The sequence below is a fragment of the Oryctolagus cuniculus genome, chromosome 19 (assembly GCF_964237555.1).
Source record: "Oryctolagus cuniculus chromosome 19, mOryCun1.1, whole genome shotgun sequence".
NCBI classification, from domain to species: Eukaryota; Metazoa; Chordata; class Mammalia; order Lagomorpha; family Leporidae; genus Oryctolagus; species Oryctolagus cuniculus.
In genome coordinates, this window is record NC_091450.1 from 11,523,515 (window position 1) to 11,540,245 (window position 16,731).

Sequence of the window (16,731 nt, forward strand, 5' to 3'; positions counted from 1 at the left end):
CTTGGTTAAAGTGAAAGGACCCCCAAATTTTTTTGCTTAAGTTGGTGATAGCAGTTGATATTTAGGTTTTCATAAATTAACACCTGAAGGCTGTTTCAATGGACTTTTCATTTCTAGTTTCAGACTTTGTAAATAACTCTTGGCTTTGGTAGGACTCCTCAAGCCTACACTCAGAATATCCAACATGATAGGTCTCAACACGTTGGTACCACTTCACTGGCATAATGACAATACAACAATATTATGTTTGCCAAGTCACCATCAGGTGCATGGTTCATATCCATAGAGCTGAGAGGGAGGTTTCTTTCATCATTTACCCTGAAGTTCATCATCAGATTGCTCCTCAGTAACCCTGGAAAGCTGCACAGTAGTGGGCCGATGTAGTCCAGTGCAAACGGCAAAGTGAGATCAAACTGAAATCTATAGCCTCCAAAAGTGCTTCAAATCATAAGGAAGAAGAGAAGACATTCCAGGATGTTCCAGTCCTTTGGGTGACCATAACAAGACCCTGACCTGGGTGACTGAAAAAGAACAGGAATTCATTTTTCAATGTTTTGGAAGTCGGGAAGTCTAGATCAAGGCCCAACAGATTTACGATCTGGGAAGGGTGCACTCTCTGCTTCTAAGATGGTACCTTCTTAAAGAAAAAAAACACTGATAAGGAAATGAAAGGCTAGTGGCCAAGTGTGGGCCATTCAGCCCAGGTGTAGGTGTTGAAATGTTGCACAATTTTGTCCAATACCCGGATGCTACTTGCAGAAAAATACGGTGCCTTCTTAAGGTTCCTCATGAGGAATGGCCTTCTTAAGCTGTCTTCACCTTATAGAAAGTCCCCCATCCTGGGGCTGCTGTTGTGGGTGGGGTAAGCCACCACCTGTGAAGCCAGCATCCCATATGGGTGCTGGTCCTAGTTGTAAGGGTGTTGGTGGTAGGGGGAAGAGGACATAGAATTACTTACATAGCTGTTCCATAGGGGAAATACAAATCTCCATAGAGAGGCTCCTTTAAGGAGCTGAAATTCTATGAACAATTGTTCAATGAGGCTACAGCCGCCTAGAAAGAGCACGGGCTTCAGCATCAGATCTGGTCAAACCCAGCCCTGTCACAGCTGCTTTAAACTAGGCAAGTTTCTGAATTTCTCTGAGCCATTCTTCTGTAAAATAGAGACAACAGCACCCACCTTGTTTGGGATTCAATCATCTAAATCACACAGTGGCAAATGTGGCACTCAATAAAATCAGCTGTGGGGACCACTATTCAGAAAAATGTATCTAAATCCTCCATTCTTAAAGAAAACTCTAAAAATATAAATAAAGCTTATTTAGGTTTTATATTTTAAGTCACTTAAAAACCTATTTTTCTTCACACTTTCCCCCATATTAAACTATTCCAGTCATTGTCAGGCTTTTTCTGTTGTTTCAGTATACATATAGAAGTACTGATCCTTTCATTTTCATTTTCACCCTCATTTCCGCTCCCCTTTTTCATTTCCTCTTGGTTCATGTCCATTAAACAACTCAGATGTATTATACACCTAACAAGTACCAGGGTTCTAATCCTGTTTTTGAATTAACTCGTTTGACACACTCTTCTCCATCATGATGGTTCTACTAAAACCATCTAAAGTTTTTCATTTTCCACAAATTGGAAAGCTACATGTAACTGTCCAACTTCCCCTTCCTGTAATGTTTCATAAACTTTTCATTGTTAAGGTGCTAAATTTAGCATGACATCTGATAAATAAGGAAAATGAGGACCAAGAACTTTGACAAAGAGAGGACCACAGGGAAGTAACTGTCTGAGAATCCTAAGAGTACATGATCTTAACTTATGAGAGGGTCTGTTACTAGAGTAAGTATGAAAGAAATAGCCTTCTAATTCATGAACAGAGGATGTTTTTCCATTTCCATGTGTCTTTGATGATTTATTTCATCAACACTTTATACCTTTATTGTGATCTTTCACTTATTTGGTTAAATTTATTACTAAATATGTAATTTTTGTAGCTATTGTAAATTCGGGCTTCTTTTTTCCCATTTCATACTTTTTTATTTTATTTTATTTATTTATTTTCTTTTTGACAGGCAGAGTGGACAGAGAAAGAGAGAAAGGTCTTCCTTTTTCCGTTGGTTCACCTCCCAGTGGCCGTTGCGGCCAGCGCACCGCAGCCGGCTTACCGTGCTGATCCGAAGCCAGGAGCCTGCTTTTCTCCTAGTCTCCCCTGAGGGTGCAGGGCCCAAGGACTTGGGCCATCCTCCACTGCATTCCTGGGCCATAGCAGAGAGCTGGACAGGAAGAGGAGCAATCAGGACAGAATCCAGTGCCCTGACCAGAACTAGAACCCCGTGTGCCAGCGCCGTAGGCAGAGGATTAGCCTATTGAGCCGCAGCGCTGGCCACTTTTTTATTTTATTTAAGATATACAAACTTCATGTATTTCATATATACAGATTCAGGAAGGTGATGATACTTTCCACTCTCCATCCTCCTCGTATTCCCACCCTCTTCCTCTTCCCTCTACTATCCCCATTCTTACTTTTTACAAAGATCGTAGACTTAACTTTACAGAGGATCATTATTAGTGTGTAATTGTTTTGTACATTGATTTTGTATCCTGCGGCTTATTGGTTTATCACTCCCAACATATTTTTACTGCAGTGTTTTAAGTTTTTTCTGTCTAAAATCATGTCTTCTGAAAAAACATATTTTGACTTCTTCCTTCCCAATTTTCATCCTTTACTTCTTTGCTTTGCCTGAGTACTCTTGTGAGTACTTGAGATACTGTATTGACTAAGAATGGTTTATGTGGAGTTCTTTTCTTGTTCAACACTCAGGAGAAATGTTTTCAGGTTTTTCCCATTCAGTATGGTATTGGCTATTGTTTTATCATATAGCTTTGATAATTTTAAGCTATGTTTCCTCTGTACCTTGTTAGTTCCAATTTTTTATTATCGTGAAGGGATGTTGAATCTTCTGATGGAAGCATCCACTGCATCTATTGAGATGTGCATTTGTTTTGTGTTGTTCATTCTGCTGATGTGATTTCATTGATTTTTATAGATGTTGAACCACGCTTGCATGCCTGTGATAAAACCCACTTCATCATATTACATGTTGTAGATATATGTAAATATATGTATATATAACCTACATATGTATATCTGTGATACCTTTTGGATGTATTGTTGCATTCATCATGTTTCCAGAGCCTTCACAGCCTAGAAAGTGTTTGAAATAAGAAAACTCAAACTCACTACCCATGCCTGTTCAATCCCAAAAAGTCCCAAACATTTTCCCAAGGTCACAGAATGACAGACTGTACTAAGGAAAATCTTCAAAACCTAATTGCAGGTCTGGCACTGTGGTGTGGTAGGGTAGGCCTCCACCTGCAGCACTGGCATCCCATATGGGCAGCAGTTCATGTCCCAGCTGCTCCTTTTCTGATCCAGCTCCCTGCTATCACCTGGAAAAGCAGTAGAAGGTGGCCCAAGTGCTTGGGCCCCTGCACTCATGTGGCCATTTGGGGAGTGAAGCAGTGGATAGAAAAGCTTTCTTTCTGTCATTCCCACTCTTTAACTCTGTCTCTCAATTAAATAAATCTTCAAAAAAAGCACTATTTCCAATGACAGTAAATCTTTCTGCAGATATATAACAATGTTACATTCCTTCTTTATGGATAAGAATAAGTTGCATGGTCTAGTTTTGTATTCATTCAATAATTTTTTCCATGCATTGCAAACTGAACCATTGAAACTTCATCAGTAATTGGAAATTTAAATCAAATGAATAGGGTCTCCTATAAATTTCATCAAGATTTTTCTAAAGCCATGAGAACAAGCATCCTGACAAAAGGAACTAAAAATGTATTCCAAAATTTTGCTGGAAAGGAATCATGGTTTCCTTGGTTGTTTCTACACAATAAGCAGTGGCTTTCTGCATGTTCTTATATATTCGAATCCTCTCTGATAGGACTGCTGGCCAGAATCAGTAAAGTGTCATCAGGTTTGCATATTTGGTTTATTACATGCTGTCTTTCTGTGACCTTGGGAAATGGCTTCAAGTTTCTGGGATTGAAAAAGCATAGGTAGTGAGTTCAAGCATTCTTATTTCAACCACTGTCTAGGCTGTGAGGCTCTGGAAATGTTATGAAGTCTTAGTTTGGTTGTACTGTTTGTGCAATTCTTCAAGCCTAAAATGATTTCTTCTAAAAAGTTTAGAAGCAGAGATTTTTTTTTTTATGAGTCAATATACACGTGAATGAACCCTCACGTCATCAGATTGTTTTGTGTGTTCATTTAAAAAAAATACCTATTTTCAACTTTGTGCTATTTAAAGGGTAGAATGTTCTAAGTTTAGAGTCTGTTTATCATAAAAGTCATGACTTTTGTTTGTTCAAACGAGGGAAATAATCTTTGTAGCTAATCTCAGGTGACACCAAGTTGGCATTATATTTCTTGATAAATTCAGAGCTCCTTCAGTTTCCTGATTAGTAGTGTATTTATAGTGAACGGCACACAGTTGAATGCTTCAGAAGATTTATCTACTTATCTGAAAGGTGGAGTTACAGAGAGGGAGAAGCAGAAAGAGAAGCTTTCTATCAGCTGGTTCACTCCCCAAATGGCTGCAATGGCCAGGGATGGGCCAGGCTGAAGCCAGAAGCCAGGAGCTTCATGTGGGTGTCCCACATGGGTGCAGGGGCCCAAGAACTTGTGGCCATCTTCCATCGCCCTCCTAGATGCATTAGCAGTGAGCCAGATCAGAAGTGGAGCAGCCGGGACTTGAACTGCCACGCAGTTGGGATGCTGGCATTCCAGATGGTGACTTAACTCACTGCATCACAGCACCAGCGCCACACAGTTGAATTTTTAATGTTATGCTTACCTGGTAACATCATGTCTTTCTTCAGGTAAGGGAAATCCCTCTTTTCACAAGGACGATTGCATAAAGAAGTTGACAGGTGTATCTGTTGTCTTCTTTTCCAGAGTATTTGGTTATCTTTGCAAGAACTCCTTTTCTTTCTCAGAAACAAACATCTGAGGAGTTACTGAGATGAACATTCTATTTCTTTATGTGTTAATGGTTTCTTATCATTGGAGGAAGTCTTCATTGATTTTTCTCATCAGTACAATCCCAGACATTCACCTAAAAATCCACCCCAGCAGTTCTTTGTTCTTTATGTTGAGAGCTTTTGTGTTTAGATAACTAAAATTTGAGGGGTTCCAACGCTGTGGTGTAATGGGTAAAGCTGTTTCGTGGAATGCTAGCATCTCATGTGAGTGCTGGTTCAAGTCCTGGCTGCTCCACTTCAATCCAGCTCCCTGCTATGGCCTGTGAAAGCAGTAGAAGATGGCCCAAGTCCTTGGGCCCTTGTACCCACGTGGAAGACCTGGAGGAGTCTCTTGGCTCCTGGCTTTGAATCGGCGCAGCTCCAGCTGTTGTGGCTAACTGGGAAGTGATCCAGCAGATGGAATACCCTCTCTCTCTCTCTCTCTCTGCCTCTGCTTCTCTCTTTGTGTAACTCTTGACTTTAAATAAATATTAAAAAATTAACATTTTGAGCTATGTTTTACTTTTGCCCAATAATTTTATTGAAAAGTGCTTTGGAAAAAAAAGTATTTTGAGAAATCAAAAATAAAACTATCCATGAAAAACTTACTTATCCTTACTATATTACAGCTATTTTTACTGTATTATGTAGCTATGATTTTAATGTTTTAATAGTAAAACATGCATTAGGATTTTGCATATTTTTCTTTCCTACAAGTTTAGTTATTTCAATTTAATTCATGCAGATGGTATTTATCCTATAGTAGAATGGAGAAAAAGTATATAGATAAAAATGCAAACGTGCAAATTTTCAACTTCAAATATGTAAATAATTTCTTTTTCAAGATTGGTGTTTATTTGAGAGGTAGAGGAAGAGACAGAGAGAGGAAGAGACAGAGAGAAAAGTCTTCCGTCTTCTGGGTCACTCCACAAATGGCTGCTACAGCCAGAGCTGAGCTGATTGGAAACCAGGAGCCAAGAGCCTCCTTGGGGTCTCCCACATGGGTGCAGGGGCCTAAGCACTTGGGCCAACTTTCATGGGTTTTCCTGGACATAGCAGAGAGCTGGATTGGAAGAGATGCAGCCAGGTCAAACTGCTGCCCATATGGGACGTGGGTGCTGCAGGTGCTGGCTTAGCCCATTACACTACTGCACTGGCCCCAGTAATTCCTTTTGTAAGTTAAATGTATCATATTTGTTAGATGCTCTTTACACACACACACACACACACACACACTCAAAAATTTGTAACCAAAAAATCTTATTTGTATTTTATGTTTGGAAAATACAGCAAGTCGATCTGCAAAGACACTTAAGCAGGTCAAGGGTACACAATAATGAGACATTTATTAGGATGACTTTATGGAGAAGGTGATCTGCATGAATGAGAGCCATCAGAATAAAACTATCTTCTGCAATTTTGGTCAAAGCTTTCTTATTCTTTTCTTGCTTAGTCTAATAAGGAATGAAATTGATAACAAATAGATGGTCTGTTTCATAGTATTACATACATTTTATTAACACCAGATGTGTTGGAAGTGATATTTGTAGGAGAAACAAGGTTGCGACTTATAAACATAAATTGTGATAATTGTTGACTCTTAAAAGGTACTGATGATTTTGGAAGAGAATTTTGGAAGGAGTAGATAAGCACCAGTGATGATCTAGTTACACAGATTAATTCTCAGAAGTTGTGCGCTTTATAAAAACTACAGGATAAACAAAACATCATTAAGATTTGTAGTTCTATTTAGTCCCATTCAAAAAGTTTTGCTTTTGTGGCCTGGGATTTTGGAGTTTTCCTCCTACATTGTCTCCTAGGAGTTTTACAATTTCTGTTCCTAGAGTTATTCATTTTGAGTTGTTGTGTATGGTAGAATGATGCAATTCCATTCTTTTGCTTATAGAAATCCAGTTTATCCATAACTATTATTTTAAAAGATTTATTTTATCCTTTCGAAAGGCAGAGTTAGAGAGAGGAAGAGACAGAGACCTTCCATCTGCTGGTTCACTCCCCAGATGGATGCAATGGCCAGGGCTGGGCCAGACCGGAGCCAGGAGCCAGGAGGTACTACCAGGTCTCCCATGAGAGTGCTGGGGCACAAGTACTTGTTCCATCTTCAGCTGATTTCTGGAAATGGAGCAGCTTGGACTCTAACCAGTGACCATATGGGATGCCGTCATTCTAGGCAGCAGCTCAACTTGTTATGCCACAATGCCGGCCCCCATTTATTTATTTTTTAAGAAGTTGAAAATTTTATTTTGCTGCAGATTTGTTGCTTCACTGTATGAAATACCATTAGCAAGACAGCACATTGAAAAGTTAATATGGTATTGTTCTCTGATACTGTAAAACTAGCAAAATCCTTTCTCTGCTTCCACCTGTTTTCTTTTTTTTAAGGGAAAGAGTTTATGGGGGGAAACCTGACAGACTGGAGAGAAGGGACGGAGAAGGAAAAAGGCAGAAAGAAAGTGTAAGAGAGAGACAGAGATCAGGAGATGCAGAGGAAGAGAGAGCTGTGTGCTCAGGAACAGCTCCCTTTAAAACATTGCCAGGGGGTGGTCAGGGAAGTAGAAGCCTCGAATCCCATTAGGATGTGGGTGGGGCTGACATTGATGTTTGGACCATGTGGCCACCTGGCTTCCTGCCATGGCAGTGGGGGCTGGGGCATAGGATGGTGTCAGGGTGTAGATCACACAGTAGATAAGACTGCATCATTTTACTAACATCCACCCATTTGTTTTTTATGAAGCAGGAGTTTTATGGGATTACATTAGCCCCAAAAATCCAGGAGGGGTAGAGGGGATGATGATCTGTCTTAAGCTACTTCCTGCTGACATGGGGCGATGAGGTACTCTTCTCTGGCATGGGGCAATGTCTCAAGCCTCTGTCTCCCGGATGGGGAGCCAAGTCTATCCCTGTAGCAGCATTTCGTGGCACCTGGGGACTTCCATCGCAGGAGGGGGCAGATCCTGAGAACATTGGGGAGTGCGGGTGCCAGGAGGGCTGGAGTCCACAGAAGGGTCTCCCTGTCTCTGTGCCCTGCCCACTGCTCACTGAGTCTGGTCCACATTTGGGCCTCCCTGGCCCTGCCCCATCCTCTTTATCAGTCAAAGCAGTGCCACCTGAAACTTTCTGGGGTCACTCAGAGATGCCAGCCCTCTGCGCCCACTCCCCACAGCTGAGGAGGAGGGCCTGCCTCCTCCAGTTGCAGCCACATGGCTGGCCTTGGTCCACCCATGCGGGGTCCACCACAGGCTGGGGATTCATCCCGCCAGTGTCAGCTCCATGCAGGCTTGGCTGGGTTTGTCCTCCCCACGGAGAGGTCGTGGCAGCTCTGTGGCCAGCATGAGGCAGCTGGCAGGGTGCCCTGGGAGCCCGCAGAGACGTGACCATGGCCAGCGTCAGGAGGCTGTGGTCAGAGATAGGAGGTCTCAGTGCCCTACTTCCTGGCGCCTCACTGGGGAACAGCACAGCTTCCTGGGCAGCTGCTGGGGCACAAGGGCTCGCAAGTGGTCCACAGAGAGGTGCATGGGGACGGGGCAGGGGCAGGGGCAAGGATGGCTGCTGCTCTGTGTATCCTCAGGCAAAAATCGACCCAACCCTGGAAATTCTCACCCTGAGTCATGGCTGCTCCTGTGGCTGGTGAGCGTCGCATCCCAGGAGGCATTGGGTCAGGGATCCTGGAGCCAGCGTCCCTCTAGTCCCTGCTGCTCATCACTGCTGTGTTGTTCAGATGATAGGAAATCACATTTCTGGAGCAAATTAACTTCCTGTGATCAGAAACGTAGAAGGTCGCTTCCTCCACAAATGAAAGCCGGAGGAGCATCTTCCCAGCAGAGCAGCGACACCCTCCCTATAGGTGCAGGACAGGGTCCCTGCAGCAGCCTTGGCTGTGATGGAGGCAGACTTGGTGGCCAGAGAGACCAGGGGCTGGGGCAGGGGTTGCTCCACCGCCTCCTCTGCCGCATAACTCAGGCAGAGCCCAGGAGGGGCCTGGAACCCAGTCCAGAGTCCTGGGGTGAGGGCAGGACTGCAGGCCTTCCTTGGTGGACACCACCCTGCCAGCCGGCATGGCTGGGTGGGTGGAGGATGTCAGAAAAGAGAGCGCCCGGGGTCCTGCTGCTGACCCAGAACAGGGAGGGGCCGCAGCCTCCTGCCCTGGGCTGGGACGCGGAGGCCACACGGAGCCCCAGCAACATGTGGAAGACACAGACAGCGGCCCCCCGCAGGTACAGAGATGGGGAAGGAGAGTGACCGCTGCCAGGAACCAGCACCCGGTGTGGTTGCTGGGGGAGGGAGGGATGCCCCCTGCCCTGACCCTGGAGGCAGAGGCCACTGCCGGCTGGGCGGGAAACCCAGACCCCCTGGTTCAGATGGGCAGCTGTCATGCCCGAGTGATGACCCAAGTCTGGGTGCTCAGCTCGGCCCCTGCCAGGGCCAGGCCCACACACGCTACAGGAATCTGCACAGAAGCGGGGAACAAGCCATGGGGGCAGGGCAGGGATGGGGTGGGCAGGCGCTGACCACAGAGGGGGGCCTAGGGAAGGGATGGTGATGGGAGTTGGGTGAGACTGGAACGGTAGCTCCCGCGGAAATCTCAGCTTTGTAAGGTTCCTGCGGAAAACCAGCAGGTGCATCCGAACCCCGCCCCCGTGGCCTCCTCTCCCTGGGTCCTGAACTTTGGGCCTACGCCCAGGGACACCTCAGTGCCCTTCTGGCTGGAGCTTCCCTTTCCTCCAGGAATCTCAAATCTCCACCTAAGGCAGAAGCAGAGGCCCTGGGGGGCAGGGCTTGGGGGCCACGCTGTGACCTAGGAGGCTATGACTTCGGGGGCACACGTAGGGTGGTCTCTCGGCCCCGCTGTCCCCAGCCTCTCGGGGCCGCCACGTCAGAGCACCCCTGGCTTCGTCATCGCATTACTGCCCAGCGGGGAGTGATGCGGAAACGCAGGACACGCGGACAAGGACTGAGTACCGCAGGCATGACCGACTGCAACCAGGAGAGACCCGCCCCAGGGGAGGAGCCAGTCACCGCCCACTCTCGCAGTCCTAGCTGGTGAGCGCATTCTTCTGCCCCCTTGCGGTCTCAGCTGGTAGCACAGGCGCCCCTGGCCTCCTGCTCAGTTCAGCAGCTCCCCGGGTCCGCGGGTCCTGGCAGGACCCCCAGCCACCAAGGCACCAGGGTTTCGGGGTTAAAAAAAAAAAGGCTGAAGTAGGCGCCAGTGTGGTGGGTTAGCTGTGCCTGGATCACTCTGGGTCTCCACTTCCCACCTGGCTCCCTGCTGCTGTGCCTGGGACGCACCCACGTGGGAGACCCCCATGGAGCTCCCAGAAGCCAGGCAGCACCTCTCCCATGGCTGTTTCCTACCGGGGATTTTCCTTCTCCAAAACTCGGGAAATCCCTGCTGGCCGCCTTTGTGGTTGCTGTGAGGTGGGTGGGGTTTCTGTTTTCAGCAGCTCTGCCTCCACCTGCAGCTACCTGCTCCGTGTCTGAGCCAGCTCTGCAGTGAGCTGCTGGGCACCTGCGGGACCCTTGGAGCAGCTCCCAGCACGAGATGAGCGAGAAGACATTTGTCTCCCGCACAGGTGGGCATCTGGGCGAGTGAGATGGATGGACGATTGATGATGGATGATGGATTGACGGACTAATGGATGGAAGGATGGATGATGGATGGATTGATGGATGGGTGGATAGATGGATGGGTGGCAGATGGATGGTGAGCACAAGAGCCCAGGCTGAGCAGGGCTGAAGCCAGGACCTCTGTCTGGGTCTCCCATGAGGGTGGCAGGGACCCGAGTACTTGAGCCATCACCACCGACTCCCCGGGGGACCATTAGCACCTGGATCAGAAGCAGTGGAGCCAGGACAGGCATCCAGGCACTTGGACGTGAGATGTGGGTGTCTGTAGATGCAGGCAAATGGAAACAGCCTGGAACCATGACCACGGCCAGGATATGAGGCCCCAGCACCCCATAGGCTGGCTGTCGGCTTCCCGTGGCCATGGTCTTGCTGCCTCTGGGAGGTCGGTGGCCGGGTGCCTTGTCCTCAGCACACGGTGGCTGCCACTGCTCTCAGCGGTGATGGCGGCTGTTCTCAGACTGTGGAGAATGTGAGCTGTGTCCACTCTGGGCCTGTGTGGACATTCGTGTGCGGGTGTTCCTGGGAGCACAAGGTCTTTCCTGGGGTAGCGCCTGGACGTGTGGCAGGTATGTGTCAGACTCAGAAGCTACACACTTCTCTCCAGGTTCCTGCGCCAACAGACATTTTAACATATAAGAGTAACTAAAAAGTTTCATGGAAAAATGCAAAAAAGACAAGTTTGGGGGCTTGCATTGTGTTGTAATGGGTTAAGGCACAGCCTGGAGCACAGGCATCCCATATGGGCGCTGGTTTGAGCCCTCGCTGCTCCACTTCTGATACAACTCCCTGATGATGCTTCTGGGAAAGCAGCAGAAGATAGCCCAAGTGTTGGGTCGCTGCAACCTCCTGGCTTCGACCTAGCCCAACCCTGGCTGTTGTGGCTGTTTGGAGAGTGAATCAGTGGATGGAAGACCCCTTCTCACATTCTGTTCCCACCCCATAACTCTGCCCCTCAAATAAATCTTAAATACTTGAGTCCTGCAGCACTTAAACAGAAAGAATACGGTTATGAGCTCTTGGAATAGCTTCCCAATTTGTTGGAATGCATACTTTGTGATACTCCCTGTTCCACGATTGGTTGCCAACTCAGATATTTCCAGTTACATCTGAGAGTCACTAAACTTTGTCTTTCTGTGTCAGACTATGATAATAAATGTATTGGGGGGCCGGCACCGTGGCTCACTTAGTTAATCCTCTGCCTGTGGCGCCGGCATCCCATATGGGCGCCAGGTTCTAGTCCCGGCTGCTCCTCTTCCAGTCCAGCTCTCTGCTGTGGCCTGGGAGGGCAGTGGAGGATGGCCCAGGTGCTTGGGCCCCTTCACCCACATGGGAGACCAGGAAGAAGCACCTGGCTCCTGGCTTTGGATCGGCGCAGTGTCAGCCATTTGGGGGGTGAACCAGCGGAAGGAAGACTTCTCTCTGTCTCTCTCTCACTGTCTGACTCTATCTGTCAAATAAATTAAAAAAAAAAAAACCTAGCACAGCATCTAAATATAATAAAATAGACAAAAATTTTAAAAAATGTATTAGGAAGGTGCATTCTTCCTTAAGTGTTACATTAAATGATGTGTTATTTAGGGTATTTTTCAGTAACATATTCACACTTGTATATCTTACTTTTTATATAATTTCTACAGAAACATTTTCATACTTAGATTTTTATAAAAGTCAGAATTTTCCAAATACACAATTTTACTAATGTGTATGTTGTATCTTTCATTTTCTCTGTAGTATGCTTGCTTATTTTTTCTGTAAGATTCCATTAACCACTGACATTGTCTCCGGTGGATGTGTATATATTTTTAGGGTTAAACAAATTCTTCAATATAGTTTATAGCTTGATTCTAAGAATAAAGCCATATTCCCTTTTATCTGCTCTCATTCCAACACTGTCTCTCCCAGTGTTTCCCTTCCTTCCTTCCCTTCTTTCTTTCCTTGTTTGCTTCCTTTCTGTGTTCCTTCCTTCAATTTTTAGATAATATATTTTAAATTTATATTACAGTAATAGGACTAATATGAAGTTTAAGAACAGGTGGCCCCAAGCTGTGGCATCCCATGGGGGAGCCGGTTCAAGTTTCATCTACTCCACTTTTGATCCAGCTCCCTGCTAATGTGCTTGGGAAAGCAGCAGAGAATGGCCCAAATGTTTGGTTCTCTGCACCCATGTGAGAGACCCAGAAGAAGCTCCTGGCTCCTCCCTGTCCCAGCCCAGGTTGTTGTGCTCATTTGGGGAGTGAAGCAGCAGACTAAAGATCTCTCCATCCATCTCTCCCTCCCCATTCACCTTTCTCCTTGGTTTCTTTTCCTTTCATCAACTTGTGCAAGACATAATTTTAGTCCACGTTATATTCACGGGCTTACTTCACCACTAACCTTAGTATTTATCAGGTAAAAGGTGAGAAGGCCACAGTTCCACATGAGCAATATAATGTTCTTTTTTTAAAAATATATATATATATTCTTAATCGTCCACTGTTTTCGCAGACCATCAGCAGGGATCTGGATCTGAAGTGGGGCAGCTGGACTTGCACTGGTGCCTAAATGGGAAGCCAGCACCACAGGTGGATGCTTAATCTACTGTGCCACAATTCCAGGCCCAGTGTTATGTTCTTAACCATTAGTCTGTCAAGGTCATCAAAGTTTTATAGGAGTATATATGCCCCAATAGGGACACACACTGGCATTTATTTTCTTGTTTTGGTGTTTTGATTTTTTTAAAAAAGTAAACTTCCATATATAAGGTAATACATGTGATATTTGTATTTCTCTGGCTGATTTCTGGAACATGATGTCCTCCAGTTGCATCCATTTTGATGCACCTGATAAATTTTATTGTTTATTATTATTATTATTATTTATTTTATTATCCATGGACTCAATGGGACTCTGGGGAGAACAAGAGAGCAGATGGATGAGGGGCTCCAACTGCCAGGGGTCCTTAAGGGCTCAGATCACCAGGCTTGTGCAGGAAATGGGGCTAAGGGTTCTCACAAGCCAGAAGCACCACTGGACTCAGGGAGACCCCTCACCAGCCCTGATCCCTACAAACTAGAAGCACCCTTTCCCGTTCATCCCAGTCAGCACCACACTCTTGGGTTTGCCCTGCTGTCTGCGTCCTCAGCACACACCTCTCTACAACCAGAACTGGGATCGCTCAAGCCAAGGGTCCGGTCCCTGCTGAGGCATGTGGCTGCCTAGCCTCCAGAGTGTTGCGCCTAGACACTGGAAAAGCCAGAGCTAGGAGTCTGACTGGGACTGCACCCTCCATGCACTGTGGAGCTGATGGTGGGAGTCTTGGCCCGACAGCTGCACCTGTGTCTGTGGGCACATGTCACCTCCGTCTCCCTATCCCAGGTTGAGGCACCAGGCACTAGGGATTTCTGGGCATCAGGGAGGGTCCGAGGGGCAGGACCTGCTCCAGGGAGAAAGGGGTTGGCTCGGGTGTGATGGTTTATACTCCCAGGTCCAGACTCTTGGTTCCGGGCCCTGGGTACATGTGACAGGATAGGAGGGCTAGTCCTGACATCCCAGTGGTGCCCTGGGAGGGGATCACAGCTCTTACGTGAGGTAAAAGGTAATGTGTTCCCTCCTGGTTCCTCCATAGCCTCGGCACTGGCAGCTGAGAGCCCCGGGTGAGCCAGGAACCTTGCACGGTGGCAGGATCCACCAAGCTAGGTGGCCTGTCTTGGCCTCCAGCAGGTGTTGCTGCCTCGTAGACAGAGGATGAGAAAGACACCCAGCTAGGAACACACACAGCCTACCAGCACACTTGCCAATGCTCCCTGCCACCTCTCCCAGGGTCCCCAGCCACACATGTCTCTGAACTCAAGGGCACACCACACTCCCTGCTGCTCGCCCTGCCCCCAGCCAAGCTCACCTTGCCATGCTCACCTCTGTGCCCACCCTCACCCACACAGGTGCTCACACCCGATAGGCACACTCTGCCACCTCCAGGCACACCATAGGATTTCTCCACTCACTGGGGAGATGCTCTGGGCTCGGCCTCATCTCCCTGGCCCCTGTTCACATGTGTACCCCTCTACACAAACACACACACACACACACACGCCCTCATACCCTCACACCTTTGCATGTGTGCACACACACATGCACACACACCTGTGCCCAGTCACTCCCCCTTGCAGGCCCTCATCCTGGGCACCCTCCAGCGCCCAGGCTCCCGGTGCTCCTCCTGGCTTCCTCCACTGCCTGGCAGCTCAGTGCTCTCTGGTGGGGCCTGAAGCCACTGGGCAGCAGGGAGCAGAGGGCGCAGCCCCACTGCCTCTGCTGGACTCAGCTCTGTGCCTCGCTGGTGCCACGCCTCCCCACCTCCTCAGGAGAGTGGCCTGGGGAAAGGCAGCCCTCAGGAAGGGGGTTCAAAGACAGCTTTGCAAGGTGCTTACACTTGGGGTGGTGGGCAGAAAGGTTTGGACAGAAAAGTTACCTGGAATCAGCTAAATTCCTGCGCTTAGTGTGGACGTTGGAGGCAAGTCCACGGTGCTCTTTCTTCCCGGCAGCCCCTGATGATAAGGCTGCAGCAGGCTGAGGTTGCAGCCCCCAGGATCGTAGAGCAGAGGGATGGTGCTGCGCCTTTCCTAAGAGAGCACAACATGAACTTTCTCAGGGTCTTAGGCACAATGTGATGGTGCTAAGCCCAAGCTTGCATGGCCATGTTTTGCATGAACATACGTGATGGTTTAATTTATGCCTTCTTGACCTTTACTTCAAGGGAGCCTGGATGTTTGATGTCTACAGAAAGGCTGCTGGGCGTGTGAATTCCATACGAAGCGTGTGTACATCTCCCCATGTGGACATCCCAGCGTTTGGAGGGGAGTCGATGTCTCTCTTTTTTCCTTGTCATTGTTTGAACGCAACAGGATACAAATTCACAAGGGACCCTCAGAAGAAGGTTAGCAGCGTGTACCCATTTCCTGTTAAGGAGGCTGTAGGAAAGGAGTTTGGGAAAGTGTGTGTGCATGTGTGTGTGTGTGTGCGTGTGTGTCCTGGGCCTGTGGCCCAATGATCCACAGCTTGCTTCATGATGCCAGTTTTATGCCTGCCTACCCAAATCGTGTAGACACAAAAGAAACCCCCAGGGGCATGGGAACCCTGCACTACCCCCAGACCAGCCCCTTTCTGGGATAAGGGATGCTATGCAATGTGAGATTGTGGAAAGTCAGTTTCCAGATGCTTTCCCCTGAGATCATTGAAGGGCAGATCTTGGTGACGTGGCACTTTTGCTGCATGTGACACTTTTCCTGGCTCGCATCAATGCTCAGATTAGGTGTCCGACCCCAGGACGGGCTGTCTGATCACTTTTTGGTCCTCTGCTCCCCAAACAGAAGCTCTTTAATAGTTGACTCCCTGCAGCAGAGGAAGATGTACTTCCCATTTGCAGTGCTGTTTGCCTTTGTCATTTCGGAGCTCACCTTTTTGGAAGGTCTCTTCCTCAGCTTCCCTTCCCCCTCCTCTTTCCCGCTGTCAAACTCTTCTGCCAAAAACAAAAATAGCTTCTGATTTTTCATCTGTAAGGCGTCCATGTCCTAGTAAAACTTTGGCATCTGAGGTATGTGCAGTGCCATTGGCTGGAAATGGGGCTGCACTGTTGTGCGTATTGCAGGAATTCCGTCAGGCCGGCTCCAGGAGGTGTCAGTGCCTGTCAGGGCTGAGTGCTGTGACAGGAGCCATGAAGAAGCCCTACTTGAACCAGATCAGGCCTGCATGGTTGTGTGGTATGCATGGCCAGTGTGGACTTGGCATGGTATCCTGTTCAAACTTCAGGTGCTCTCTCACACACACACCCCCCCCACACACACACACAGAATCTTGATGGGGCAGTTGCCCTGTTTTGGGCACTTTTATAAGGGAGACAGGTTCTGGGCCTCTGGAGACAGCCTGGTGCTTGTCCGTCCTTCTATAGAGAGATTGTGCTGGATTAATGTGAGGCAAAACTTTGGCCTTGGGACCAGAGAACTTCACGATAAGGAATAGATTCCTTTTGTGTTCTTATGCTCTCAAGTATCCCTCTGACAGTGGTGTATT

At 47.5% G+C, this 16,731-nt stretch overlaps 1 long non-coding RNA gene across 1 annotated transcript in view; it reads left to right on the plus strand.

Annotated features, from left to right (window-relative positions):
• LOC127488597 (uncharacterized) overlaps positions 1-16,499 on the plus strand; it is a 115,970-nt gene extending 99,471 nt beyond the window's left edge. Inside the window, exon 5 of the long non-coding RNA XR_011384786.1 lies at positions 15,419-16,499. This is a non-coding gene — a long non-coding RNA (uncharacterized lncRNA). The remainder of the gene's footprint in view (positions 1-15,418) is intronic.
• The last annotated feature ends 232 nt before the right edge of the window (positions 16,500-16,731 follow it).